At 47.1% G+C, this 15,147-nt stretch overlaps 1 protein-coding gene across 6 annotated transcripts in view; it reads left to right on the plus strand.

Moving 5' to 3' along the window:
• lifra (LIF receptor subunit alpha a) overlaps positions 1–15,147 on the plus strand; it is a 240,741-nt gene that overhangs the window by 23,433 nt on the left and 202,161 nt on the right. The window contains exon 3 of one of the 6 annotated variants that reach the window (XM_038805948.1): positions 451–548. The exons of the other annotated variants lie outside the window; for them this stretch is intronic. The gene's annotated coding sequence lies outside the window, so the exon portion shown is untranslated. The remainder of the gene's footprint in view (positions 1–450; positions 549–15,147) is intronic. 6 annotated transcript variants of the gene reach the window in all.

Below are 15,147 nucleotides of genomic sequence, written 5' to 3' on the forward strand. Positions count from 1 at the left end.
AAATTCCCTAACAGCACGTCTTTCGAGATTTGTGGAAGGAAACCAGAGCACCCAGAAGAAACCAACGCAGATACAGGGAGAACGTGCAGACTCCGAACTGACAGTGACCTAAGCCGGGAATCGAACCTGGGGACCCTGGCGCTGTGAAGCAACAGTGCTAGCCATTGTGTTTCCGTGCAAGCTCTGTTGCTTCACAGCACCAAGGTTCGATTCCCGGCTTGGGGTCACTGTCTGTGTGGAGTCTGCACATTCTCCCCGTGTCTGCGTGGGTTTCCTCCGGGTGCTCCAGTTTCCTCCCACAAGTCCCGAATGATGTGCTTGTTCGGCGAATTCTCCCTCCGTGTACCCGAACAGGCGCCGGAATGTGGCGACTAGGAGATTTTCACAGTAACTTCATTGCAGTGTTAATGTAAGTGTATTTGTGACACTAATAAAGATTATTATTATCAGTGTCAAATCAGATACACAAGGGCGAAAGTTTGCTTTAACGGAGAGAAAAAGCCAGAAAGAAGACGTTTAAAAAGAATCTCAACAGTTCAAAGCCGAAGGTATGAGATTCCATGGTTTAAAGAGGTTTATTTTCAATGGTAGCGAAGTTTGGCAGCAATTACTACTTACCCTGCTGATTAAAAATGATGCTTCGACTGAAATGGACAAGCTCCAACTTCAGTGGTGAGTTTAGTCTGTTTCTCCAATGTCAGTACAAGAACTACTCACCATTCAAAATATGGGGTGGCAGGAGTGGTGTTTGCCATCAACGGGATGCTGCCAACAAGCCAAAATTATATTCTGCCTATCACAAATGAGAGTCATGGTATGTGAATTGAAGTGCTGGTGTGATGCTTGGTATGTAGGATGTTCATCCCAAAGACTGGTGGACCGTATCAAACAGCATTTCCCTTCCACCCTTCTCTTGTTCACAATTGGTAAGATAACAACTGTACCCAGCCAATCAGTGCTTGCAAAACTCAAACGTGTCCAACATTAGATATGATTCTTCAATAGGACAACACTTGCTAACTAATCCTGAATGTGCTACAAATTATGCTGACAAACAATTTAGCATTCAGCCATGGTCTTGCGTGGGCTACAAATTGCATATATTAATGCACAGAGCCCTTGCAGAAAGAATGGAAAAAAGATTGAATAGTGATATTACTGCAAATGAAATTGCAACTAAGTGTGGAATTACCAGCAATAGCAATATCCTGTACAAAATTTTAGGACATGTTAAAACAGGTAAAAGGTAAATTTAGAATTACTATAAGAAGCTCTTATCTCTAGAATCACAGGTTGATAACACCCTCGATTGAACTGGCTTCCACCACGCTGTGAGGCAGGACATTTCAGTTCTTAACCACTTGCAGTGTGTAAAGCCTATTTCTCATGTCGCCATTGCTGATTTTTACAATGACCGTAACCCTGTGCTTCTGGTTCACGATCCTTTCACCAATGGCAATAGTTCTCCTTATTGACTCCTTATTGATTCGTACAGATCTTCATGATTTTTAATTACTGCTATCAAATTTCTTTAAACCTTCTCTTTTCCAACATTCCTAGTGTTATGGGAGCGCCGTTTTCAGAACCCCAAAATGTATCATGGAGTTCGACCAACCTCTCCCTTTTTTTTTAACAGACAATTTTATTGAGGTATTTTTGGCATTGTAAACAGTAACAATATGCATTAGTGTGCAGATACCAATTACGAAAAACATAGTGCAAATAACAGTACCACTCTCGCAAATAGACCCGCCTATTCTTCCCCCCCTCCAACCTCTCCCTTTAACGTATTGTTGCTTTTGAAGCACACGGCTTGGTCTCCAGGTGTGGTATTACAATTATGGACACGTGGGTTTTTAAACACAAAACAATATTTATTCCATGAATTCAACTTAACCTTTTTAAATAAACATTGGATCCCTTAACACCCCTTACTTCAAAGATAACCCCCAAAATAATACAACACTAAATAATTCTTCAAAATGTTCCTTCAAACCTCCAAAAGACTTATCACCTTTAAACAGAAACACATCAGGTTAAAGACATTACTATTATGAGTTTAAATCACCCAAATGAATCAGAGATAGTCTTTCCTGGCAGAGATCACAGCAGATCCAGCTTACTGCAAACACAGACACACCCAAGCTTTTTCTTCATGCAGCTCTCAGCAAACCAGCCAGGCACTTTTCAGTTGCTCTTTCAAACTGAAACTAAAAAGCAGAAGTGAGCTTAACTCAGCTACCCCCACCCTCTGACATCACTTCAGTAATATGAGCTGCTCCATTTCGGGTACATTGCCCAAACATCCATTTCTTAAAGGTACTCTCACATGGCGCCAGCTCTTCCAATTCATCTACATTATTAAATATCCTCGGGCGGGATTCACTGTTGCCCGACGCCGAAATTGGGAAACGTGGGTGGAGAATAGTCTCCGACGCCAAAATCACGGTAGACACCGGTTTGACGCCAAATCGGGATGCTCCGTCACCCCAAAAATAGTCCAAAATCGTTTAACCACCGTTGGGATATCATTAGCGGGCCTGACCCTCTATTCTCCGGGGTCTCCGCGGTTTAGCGCTGCCGACGGGCCGAGTTGCCGATGGCACGGTTCACTTGTGGCTTCAGCGGCCAGCAACCGGCGTGGTGGCTGCGGACTGTGTCCAGCACCGGTTGCAGATCGGTGAGGGTTCGGTGCTGACTTTTCCGTCGTAAAACGCCACAGTTCCGCCGTCGGCACTTAGCCTCCAAAATGGTGAATCCAGCATCTCGTCTCTGGAACCATTCTTGTGAATCTTCTCTACCCCTCGCTATTACCTTCACATCTTTTCTGAAGTGCAGTGCCCAGAACTGGATACAATAGTTCAGTTGAGGCCAAACCAGTATTGTATAAATTTTAACATAACTTCTTTGCTTTTGCACTCTGCTCATATTAATAAAGCCATGGGCAACTTCTTGCACCGGATGACCACAAAACTTTGGCCAGACGAAGGAATGCCTTCCACTGAATTGTTGATTCCCCAGCAGCAGCTGACCTATGTCTCGTGTGCCCTTTTGAATAGCCCATTGAGCCTGGAGCCCTGCGTTAAGCAGCTGCTTGGTATGAACCTTGAGAGAAACAACACATTTATTTGTAGACCTTTTTGCAAAGGCGCATTCCGGAAGGACAGACTTGTTCCCATTGAACACAGATGTTTGTATTGGCTGCTGTTTTTGTGTCTGTTAGTCGGCTGAATTCCCCATCCGCTAATCCAGGCCAACAATGCGGTATACACACAAGAATGATATGCAGTCAGAATTAGTTACCAGCATAATTTCTGACCATTCGGTCACCTGTAGTCAACATTTCACACATCGGAAAGGCTAATGGAATGTTGACCCTTATTTCAAGCAGGTTGGAGGATGGCTTGCTGCAACTGGACAAGGTACTGGTGAGACCACATCTGGAGTACAGTGGAAGCAGCTCCCTAATAGGACCAATTTGTGTAGCTCTGGAGAAAGCCATTTGTCCCATCTGTACAGATTGCTTGATAGAGCAATTCAAAACTAATCCCACTGCCGTGAATCTTCCTGAGACCATTAGACATAGGAACAGGAGTGGGCCACTCAGCTCATTGAGCTTGCTCTGCCATTCAATAAGATCATAACTGATCAAACATTCTCACGTCCACTTACCTGCCCTTTCCCCATATTCCTCTATTGATCAAGAATCTATCTCAGCCTTAAATATACCGCCTCTAATGAAATCGTAACTCAGTGGCATTTGCTATCCCAAGTGCTGTGGATTGCTGGGACAGTGAGTAAATTTGAGGAGTTAGACATTTTAAATTAGTAATGGGTTGAATGGTTACGGAGAACGGGCAGGATGGTGGAGTAGAGATCATGATGGGATTGGCCATGGTCATATTGAACAGTGGAGCAGGCTCAAGAAGCTAAATTGCCTATGTCTGCTCCTAGTTCTTATGTTCTTATCACAGAATTATGGAAACCCTACAGTGCAGAAGGAGGCCATTCGGCCCATCGAGTCTGCAACAACCCTTCGAAAGTCCTACCGACCCAACCGTTGGACACCTAAGGGCCAATTTTGTATAGCCAGTCCGCCTAACCTGCACATCTTTGGACTGTGAGAAGAAACCAGAACAACTGGAGGAAACCCATGCAGACAAGGGGAGAACAAGTTGCACCCGAACTCTGAGGCCTGAATGAACATGGATCCTGGTGCAGTGAGGCAGCAGCGCTAACCACTGTGCCACCATGCCGCCCTTATGTTCAAAAAGTAACTATTCTGCCTAATTCCACCTCCAGCTCTTGGTCTGTAGCCCTGTAGATAACAGCACCTCAAGGGATGTCTTCATTAATTAGGCGATCAGGGGCTAGGCAGAGCTACGGGAACAGGGCAGGAGATGAGGGGATGAGGAACATATCAGCCATGATGAATGGCGGAGCAGATTCTTTGGGTGGAATGGTCTAATTCTGCTCCTATGCCTTATGTTTTTTAAAATATATTTAAAGAAGCTCTTATTGCCAGTTTTTATATTGCTCGCTAGTTTGCCCTCTGTATTTTCTCTGCTGAATTCTAAATTATCCCAGTCTTCGGGGCTTTTACTAACTTTTGCTTCCTTTATATGCTTTTTCTTTCAACTCAACACTCTTAATTTCTTTGGTTAGACATGGTTGGTTTATCCCTTTCTTAGAATTTTTGCTCCTTACTGGGATATATTTTGCTGAGAGTCACAAATTACCTCTATAAATGTCTGCCACTGCTTGTTACTTTCTTTCCTACTAATCCCCCGCCCAGTCCACTTTAGCTAACTCTATCTTAATTTCATTGTAATTTCCTTTATTCAAGTTAAAGACAGTTGTTTCTAACCCAAGTTTCTCACTTTCAAACTGAACATTAAATTCCATCATGTTGTGATCACTACTTTCTAGGGGATCTTTTCCTCTGAGGTCATTTATTAAACCTGCCTCATTACCAGATCTTAAAATCTAATAATATCAATTACTTTAGGATCCTTCCTTGACCTAATTTTATACAGAATGTAGTCCGTACAAACTATTAGCCACAAAATGAAGATAAATAAGCGATAAAAGTAGTATAAATACTCACTGTCTGTACTCACCCAATCAGCAGCTTTCACTTGCCCCACATCTCATTCAGGTGCTCAGCCTACGGATTGAGTGAAGGACTGCTGCGTTGTTCCTTTTAAAGTTTTCCTGCTGCTCATCAGATTTGCTCTCTCTCTCTGACCTCCGTTGCTCTGTACTGTAAGAGTTACTTAAACTCCCTCTTTCCTCTTATATTGCAAATTTATTAAGACCTTACTTTTATTTTAAAGAGCAGAAATATTCACCAATCGGAGAAAATAAAGTACTGATTACCTCCTCCCTCTTTCACCTAACTCCCCGTTTCATCAAACTCTAAAGCAACAAGGAAACACTGAAGGAGCCCTCCCTTCATGGATGCGACCTCTAAACTGGATTAAAGCAGTTGCCTAATTGACTAGCTTCAACTGAGAGCCTGTTAATTCCTGTTTAAAGCTGCAACTAAACTTCATCCAGTTAAAGAACAACTTTTAGTTAATTGCTAAATTAAAGAACAACTGGACTTTAGATTGAAATTAGCCCTTAAATTAAATTATTCCTTAAAACTTACCCCTTGCGACTCCCTGTTTCAGCAAACTCCAGCTGCATTCTAATGCACACAGCAGCAGCTCCTCTGCATTTCAACTCTCTCGGAAAGCACAGCAATCTCTCTGATAAATACGCAGAGATACCATTGTGGAGCATGGTCACTTTTGCTGATAGCATCAAAAGACCATTTTGAAGTTTTGTTTCCCTGTTTAATCAATGTCTTTGAAAAGCAAGATTTCTGACTTTAGCACACTTTTTGAAGTTTGGTGTTCTTTTTATGGAAAGAATTGATGTTGAAGGTGTAGAAGTGTTCCACCTATGGGTGCCTGAAGCTTGGGTTCATAATTCCGTGATGATTATGAGATTGTCACTAATAAATCTAAAAGCAAATTCGGGAGAAACGTCTTTACCCAGGGAATGGTGAGAACGCGGAGCTCGCTACACAAATAGCTTGAATTCATTTAAGGGGAAGCTGGATAAGTGCATGAGGGAGAAGATAATGCTGATGGGTTGATGAAGTAGAATGTGAGGAGGCTTGTGTGGAGCATAAACACCAGCAGAGACCAGGTGCCAAATGGCCTGTTTCTGTACTTCAACATAATTCTATTTTTGTGAAGGCCACAAAGAATCCAGCATGCGTTGAAGGATAGAAAGAAATAACATTTATTTACAATGACATATCTATACAGCAGAAGCAGCAACTTCCTTGCTGCTCACTCTCCTCTAGCAGGTTCCAAACTGGCCAGCTTTATATATGCAGGGAATCTGTTAATGATCCCCCCCATTGGGGAAGCACATACTCCAAAGTATTGTGGGATTGCCATTAGTCCCCAGCCAGTGGTAAGCAGGCAGGTTATAACATCACCCCCCACCCCCCCTCCAAAAGTCCAAGGAATCCACCGAAGACCCTGGCGAAGGAGGGCATCGGACTCGTTTTGCCGCAGGCCGGACACCATTTGTACGAGGTGTTGGATCGGCGGGTGTAACAAGACGGAGAACGGTGCTTTCGTGATGAACGGCGTAACGGTTGTACATCCACAGCCTGTGGGCCCGAGGATTCCCTCTCTGAGGCATCCTGTGTCTCCATCTCGGAGTCGGAGTCCGCTGCCTCCGTCATCTCGCGTCTTATCTCCACGCGGTTCTGCAACGACCTGCGCAAGCTTTCAGTGCGGCACCAGAGGAAAATTGTGAGGAATACCGGCGCCGGAATGTGGCGACTAGGGGTTTTTCACAGTAACTTCATTGAAGCCTACTCGTGACAATAAGCGATTTTCATTTCACTTTCCACTCTGCCAGGTCTCTGTGGCTGTAGAAATGAGCTCCGGGGGCGGGGAATCTTTGGAAGGGATGGTCTTCTGGACCGAATGTGGTCTACATGCTTGTGCTGCAGATGGCCCTGGGCTTGCACCTGGTAAGAGATAGGGCCATTTGGCGCAAGATTACGCCAGGTACCCACTGGGCACCACCAGCAAAATTCCGAATGAACACTGGGTCACTGGGCACAAACTGCTGAATCGGCTGATGCCGAGAAAAACCATTCCCTGCCGTTCTTGTATGCGGCGTACATTTGCGCCAATGGGGAAAACCATGTTAAGGCGGGTGCGAAGTCTCCGGCCCATTAGGAGTTCCGCGGAGCTACCCCAGTCACTGCATGTGGGGTGTTCCTATATGAAAACAAAAAACGAGCCAGTCTCGAGTCCATCAACCTGGAAGACGGCTTCTTTAGGCCTTGTTTGAATGTCTGCAGTGCGTGCTCCGCCAACCCGTTTGAAGCTGGGTGGTATGGGGCGGTGCGGATATGGCGCATGCCATTCATCTTCATGAACTTCGCAAACTCCTCGCTTGTGAACTGAGTGCCGTTGTCCGCAGGGAGGCCTTGCGTACTGAAAGACAAACGCATCTTCTCAATTGTTACGCAGGACGTTGTGCCTACCATCTTATGCACCTCTAACCATTTAGACTGGGCATCGATTAGTAGAAGGAACATGGATCTTTGAAAAGGGCCGGCAAAATCCGCATGCAAGCGCGCCCAAGGCCGCCCTGGCCATTCCCAGTGATGTAGGGGTGCAGCCTTCCAGGGCCACCTTCTCAATCGGTGTCGAGGCCTGGCCACCAGACATAACGCCGGGCCAACTTTTTTTTGGTCACACCCGGATGCCCATTGTGCAAGTCTCAGTATCAGCTCCTGTCCTTTTTCTGGGACAATCACATGTGTCCCCACAAGAGCATAGTCTTCCATGCTAAATTCTGACAGCTTGGAGGAAAATGCCCGCAACTTGCCTGGGAGCTGTCTATGCTGCCCACCATACAGGACTATGTGCCGAACCTTTGACAGGACTGGCTCCATCTGGGTCCACTCACGGATCTGTGATGCCGTGACAGGCAAGGTGTCCATAAAATTTAGGGTTGAAACCACCTCACCAGTTGTGGAGGTCGACATGGGGCTGGTCGATAAAGGCAATTGGCTCAGTGCGTCGGCATTCGCTATCTGGGTTCCTGGTTTGTGCTCCAGAGAATACTCGTCTGCAGTGAGCAACAAAGCCCAGCGCTGGATTCGTGCGGAAGCAATGGGCGGTATTAGCTTATCCTCTCGGAAAAGTCCCAGCAGAGGCTTATGATCAGTCACGACAGTGAAGTGGCGGCCATACACGTACTGGTAGAAACATTTCACCGCAAAGGCCACTGCCAGGCCTCCTCCTCGATTTCCGCTGCAGTCAATGTGCGGGAGGCGAACGCTATCAGCCGCTCGGCCCCGTTCTCCATTTTGTGGGATAGGACAGCACCAATACCATACGGGGATGCATCACATGTGTGAGCAATTACTTTCCAGGATCATAGTGGGTTAGTAACCAAGACGACGACAATTGTTGTTTTACCTACCGGAAAGCGGTTTCTTGCGGCTGACCCCAAACCCAGGTGCAATCCTAAGTTCGATCTCGGCCCTGGGTCACTGTCCGTGTGGAGTTTGCACATTCTCCCCGTGTCTGCGTGGGTTTCACCCCCACAACCCAAACAGATGTTCAGGACAGGTGAATTGTCCATGCTAAATTGCCCCTTAATTGGGAAAAAAAGAATTGGGTGTTCTAAATTTATTTTAAGAGTGATATTGCATACATTTGTACTTTGTGAATGTAAAAACTGCAGTTCTGTAGAGTGATTTCTAAGTTCTATGCAATAAATTTGTCTGACCCTTTTCATATATTGACACTTTCCCTTCAGTGGTTAAAAATATAATGTCTGCACCATGGTTCAGTTACTTAATATCCTGCCCATTAAGATATAGTATAAAGCTGTATGGACCAGGAAAATCCCAGGTGCTGTAACTAGCCTCTGAACTAATTTACTAATAATGACCCCATCGTTTCATCAGAGTTGATGGTACTGGATTATTGTGGAGTTGGCATGTAGTCAGAACATTGCACTTTGCTCAAGACATTGCAATCAATCACCCCCTGTTTTGAGTAACATGCTGTATCGTCACCACCTTCTTTAAAAATGTATTTCTAGGATGATAAAGCAATATTGTTCATTCCTGAAATTCTAAGAGGACTGTAGCCATGTGGGGGGCATATACGGGGGAGATAATGGCATAGTAGCAAAGTTTTTTTTTAAATAATTTTTATTGAAAATTTTTTACAGAAAATATACAACAACAATGAAAAGCAACAATAAAACACCATAATAACTGTAACAACGCATGTATCTCACCCCCCCCCCAACCCAGTAAACAACAAGAGAACTTAAAAATAAATAAAAATAAAATTAAATAAACAAACATAGTCAACGTTTCCCCCCCCCCCCTTTCCCCCCCTCCCCCCTGGGTTGCTGCTGCTGCAGACCCAGTACCCTATCGCTGAGCCAGAAAGTCGAGGAAAGGTTGCCACCGCCTAAAGACCCCTTGTACCGATCCTTTCGGGGCAAATTTGACCTTCCCCAGCTTGATAAATCCCGCCATGTCATTGATCCAGGTCTCCGCTTGGGGGCCTCGCATCCTTCCACTGTAGCAAGATCCTCCGCCGGGCTACTAGGGACGCAAAGGCCAGCACACCGGCCTCTTTCGCCTCCTGCACTCGGCTCCGCCCCAACCCCAAAAATCCCGAGTCCCCAGCCTGGCTTGACCCTGGATCCTACCACCCTCGACACCGTCCTTGCCACCCCCTTGCAGAACTCCTCCAGTGCCGGGCATGCCCAGAACATATGGGCATGGTTCGCTGGACTCCCCGAACACCTGACACACCTGTCTTCGCCCCCAAAGAACCTACTCATCCTAGACCCGGACATGTGGGCTCGGTGCAGCACCTTGAATTGGATGAGGCTAAGCCACGCACATGAGGAGGAAGAGTTAACCCCCTCTAGGGCATCAGCCCATGTCCCATCTTCGATCTGTTCCCCAGTTCCCCCTCCCACTTAACCTTTAGCTCCTCTACTGACGCCTCCTCCACCTCCTGCATTACCTTATAGATATCAGATATCTTCCCATCCCTGACCCAGACCCCCGAAAGCACCGTTACCAGGGTCCCCAGGCTTGTGCCTCCACAGGACGCCATCTCTAACCGTTTCCATGCTGCCCCCTCCCCCTCCATCACCCACATGCGCACCATCGACACATTGGCTGCCCAATAATACCCCGAGAGGTTGGGTAATGCCAGCCCCCCACCATCTCTGCCCCGCTCCAAGAAGACCCTCTTCACCCTCTGGGTCCCATGCGCCTGTGAATTGCGCTTTCACGTATCTGATCGTCAGTCCAGAAGTAAAACACTCGAACACGTCAGTAACGAATATTTGTTTATTTACGGCCGGGACAAATCTCTAAGCAGTCGGGTAACCACCTTCGAGAAGTGCCAAAATCCCAGAATAAGGACTGTATTTTTATACATTTTACAGCTTAGGGGTGGTCCCCTTAAATTCCTAGATACACCTATGATTTGACAAGGATCCAGAACATGTACATATATGGAATTATTCTTCGAGGTCGGGAGGTTATTTTTGACATAATCATTAGCACAAGTCACTATTAATATTATTACAAAGGTTTTGTATCCCATGGCCATCTGGCTTAACTCATTCCAAAGCCCATTCCTTTTACATTTCAATGTTTATTTGTCTCAACTGGTCAAACGAGCTTAATTGCGCTATCTCTGCAATAAAGTAACGCTTCCCATTCATTCCATTCTTTGACTTTTTGACCTCTCTGCTTTCACAGATGCGGGTCAGAACATTAAATAGTACTAAAGCCACACTCCCCTTTTTCCATCCCATAACCTTCTGACATCTCTGCTTTCACAGATGCCGGTCAGAACACGCTCCCTTTATTTCATCCCTTGACCTGTTGACATCTTTTTCACAGAGCTTTTCAGAACTGTTATATTAACCCTATCAGCGAAGTTCCAAATGAAATCCACTTCTACACGCCCAAACAAAGCTCATGATGCTGCTAGTCACCCTCCTAAAAAAGGCCCTAGGGATAAAGATGGGCAAACACTGAAAAAGGAACAAGAACCTCGGGAGAACGGTCATTTTGACGGACTGGGCTCTACCCGCCAGCGATAGCGGCACCATGTCCCACCTTTTGAATTCCTCCTCCATCTGCTCCACTAGCCTGGTAAAATTAAGCGGATGGAGAGTCTCCCAACACCTGGCCACCTGCACCCCCAGGTATCTGAAACTCTTCACTGCCCTCTTAAACGGGAGCCTCCCAATTCCCTCCTCCTGATCACCCGGGTGGACGACAAATACCTCACTTTTGCCCAGATTTAACTTATAGCCCGAGAAGCCCCCAAACTCAGCCAACAGCTCCATCACCCCCGGCATTTCCCCCCTCTGGGTCCGCCACATACAACAGCAGGTCGTCCGCATACAGCGATACCCTATGTTCTTCCCCACCCCGCACCAGGCCCCTCCACCGTCCCCGACATCCCTCAGCGCCAAAGCCAAAAGTTCTAATCGCCAGTGCAAAAAGCAAGGGGGACAGGGGGCACCCCGCCTGGTCCCACGGTAGAGCCTGAAGTACTCTGACCTCCTTCCATTGGTAACTACAGTCGCCATCGGGGCCTCGTAGAGCAACTCTCCCATTTGATGAACCCCTCCCCGAATCCGAACTGCTGCAGCACCTGGTACTCCCACTCAACTCTTATCAAACACCTTCTCTGCATCCAGCGCCACCACTAGCATCCTCCGCCTCCCCCTCCACCTGCAGCACCTGGTACCCACCCCACTCAACTCTATCAAACGCTTTCTCTGCATCCAGCGCCACCACTATCTCAGCCTCCCCCTCCACCTGCAGCACCTGGTACCCCCACTCAACTCTATCAAACACCTTCTCTGCATCTAGCGCCACCACTATCTCCGCCTCCCCCTCCACCGCCGGCATCATAATAACATTTAACAATCTCCGCACATTCGTGTTAAGCTGTCTCCCCTTGACAAATCCTGTCTGATCCTCGTGTATCACTCCTGGCACACAGTCCTCCTATCCTGGTGGCCAGGATCTTTGCCAGCAACTTAGCATCAACATTGAGGAGCGAGATTGGCCTGTATGATCCAAACTGCAAGGGGTCCTTATCCCGCTTCAGGATCAGAGAGATCAGCGTCCGTGACATCGTCGGGGGCAAAGCCCCCCCCCCCCCTCCCATGCCTCATTGAAGGCTCGCACCAACCGGGGACCCACCAGATCCGCATACTTTTATAAAATTCCACCGGGAACCCATCCGGCCCCGGCGCCTTACCTGACTGCATTCCCCCTTCTGCACCACATTCCCACCCTTACCCGTCACTCCACCAATTTCCCTAGCCGCACCTCGCCTGCGGAGCTGATGCGCCAACATCCTGCTCGCCTTCTCCCCATACTCATATACCGCGCCTTGCGCCCTCCTCCACTGTGTCTCCACCTTTCTGGTGGTCAACAAGTCGAACTTGGCCTGCAAACTACGCCGTTCCCCCAGCAACCCCTCCTCCGGGGCCTCTGCGTACCTCCTATCCACGTCCAGGAGCTCCCCCACCAGTCTCTCCCTCTCCCTCTGGGCCCGGATGGAAATCAGCTCCCCCTGGATCACTGCTTTCAGAGCCTCCCAGACCATCCCCACCCGGACCTCCCCCATGTTGTTGGTCTCAAGATACCCCTCAATACTTCCCTGGACCATCCTGCACACCTCCTCATCAGCCAGCATCCCCACATCCAGGCGCCACAGCGGGCGCTGGTCCCGCTCCTCCCCATCTCCAGATCGACCCATTGTGGAGCATGGTCTGAAATTGCTATGGCCGAATACTCGGCATCCTGCACCTTCGGGATCAATCCCCTGCTCAGGACGAAAAAATCTATTCGGGAGTAAACCCTATGCACATGGGAGAAAATGGAATACTCCCGCGCCCTCGGCCTCCCAAACCTCCAGGGATCCACCCCTCCCATTTGGTCAATAAACCCCCTCAGCACCTTGGCCGCCGCAAAAACAGCAACGACCGTAGTGCACCGGACCCCGCAGCCCCCAGACCCTAGTTCGAGTCCAGCTTCTCCGCCTGTACAAAGGCCCACGCCTCCTCCGGGGACTCAAAGTAGTAATGCCGGTCCTTGTATGTCACCCACCAACGCGCAGGCCAAGTTCGACTTGTTGACCACCAGAAAGGCGGAGACACAGTGGAGGACAGGTGTGCAAAATGTGCGCGGGGGGGGGAACCATGTCCACATGTTCTGGGCATGTCCAAAGCTGAGGGGATTTTGGCAGGCGTTTGCCGACGTCATGTCCAAGGTATTAAATACAAGGGCGGCATTGAGTCCAGAGGTGACGATTTTCAGGGTGTCGCAGGATCCGGGAATCCAGGAGAAGAAAGAGGCAGATGTTCTGGCCTTTGTTTCCCTGGTAGCCCGGAGGTGGATATTACTAGCATGGAGGGACTCAAAGCCCCCAAAATTGGAGACCTGGCTATCGGACATGGCTGGTTTTCTCTGCCTGGAAAAAATTTAGTTCACCATGACGTCGGCAAACGCCTGCCAAAATCCCCTCAGCTTTGGACATGCCCAGAACATGTGGACATGGTTCCCCCCCCCCGCGCACATTTTGCATACCTGTCCTCCACCCCAAAAATCTGCTCATCCGGGCCACTGTCATGTGAGCTCGGTACACAACCTTGGTTTTAGTAAATGTTCAACTAGCTTCCACTCGCCCTTCCCTGGTCACAAAGACAGGATACAGTTTACATTACATTTGAAACTATAAATGCAAAACTAGAGTGGTCTGTGGTTTATGGACATTATGTGAACTTAAATTAAGTTATAGCCACTTACTGCTTGCGCACCAATTTAGTAAATTGTGTTAAGTAATTTATATTGAGATGCCAATAAAATAGAGTTGAAAGAATGATTGAGATTGGATTATAATTTTAAATTGTATTGTTACGTGATTCAGTACAGTTACAATTGGGATATCAGATTGCAGTTATAAATCAAAATTACTGGCAAGTCATATATTTCCAAGTGACTTTAAAGCTTCTGCTGGAGAGGAACTTATAATGTTCACTCCCTTCTGCCAGAAAGTGTGAAGTACAGTGGGTGGGGTGGGGGGGTCTCCAGCATGCATTTTTTAAGTGATAGACCAAGCAGTGATGTTGGTGAGCTATTTTACCACGTAATGCATCACAGTCAAATACAGAAAATAATTTGGTACCTCTTAAATGTCAGAGCTGGGATGACGAATAGGGAGGGGTCAGTGGTTTCCTCCAGGTGTGATTTTGATTCATTTTGTTCTTTGAAGGTCGTTAGTCTGTGGCATTCGCTTCCCCAGAGAGCAGTGGAGGCTGGGCCATTGAATGTTTTAAATAATAATAATCGCTTATTGCCACAAGTAGGCTTCAATGAAGTTACTGTGAAAAGCCCCTAGTTGCCACATTCCGGCACCTGTTCGGGGAGGCTGGTACGGGAATTGAACCCACGCCGCTGGCATTGTTCTAGCTTCACAAGCCAGCTGTTTAGCCCACTGTGCTAAATCAGCCCATTTTATATATTCAATCTGTGTTTCGGTCCACAGATGCTGGTAGGCATTGCAAGCCAGCTATTTAGCCCACTGTGCTAAACCAGACCCATATAATGACGAGTTAGATAGATCCTGGTTTGATAAGGGAGTCAAGGTTATAGAGATAAACAGGAATGCACAGTTGAGGCCACCATCAGATGTTAGCAGGGGCAGGTTCAGCACAGTGGGCTAAACAGCTGGCTTGCAATGCAGAACAACAGATAGATGGAATAAATGAAAATAAATGGATATAAATAAAAATGGGCAAAGATGAAGGAGATTTGGAGGTGGAGATATTTGTGTGTTGGGCATAAAGGTATTAAAGTTAAATTTCCGCTTTAAGTTTAAACTTAATTTATATTCCTGCAGTTGTGTGTTATGGAAAGTTTTGTTTTAGTTTCACTTTAAAAGATTCCTGCATTTTAATGAGGATTTAAGGCTCTAAAGTAAGGGAAAGTTATGTTGTTGCCTAGCAACCAAGGGGCCAAAGAAACAGCAAAAGCTGTTACTAGTT

Source organism: Scyliorhinus canicula, chromosome 8 (genome assembly GCF_902713615.1).
Source record: "Scyliorhinus canicula chromosome 8, sScyCan1.1, whole genome shotgun sequence".
In the NCBI taxonomy this organism is placed as follows: Eukaryota; Metazoa; Chordata; class Chondrichthyes; order Carcharhiniformes; family Scyliorhinidae; genus Scyliorhinus; species Scyliorhinus canicula.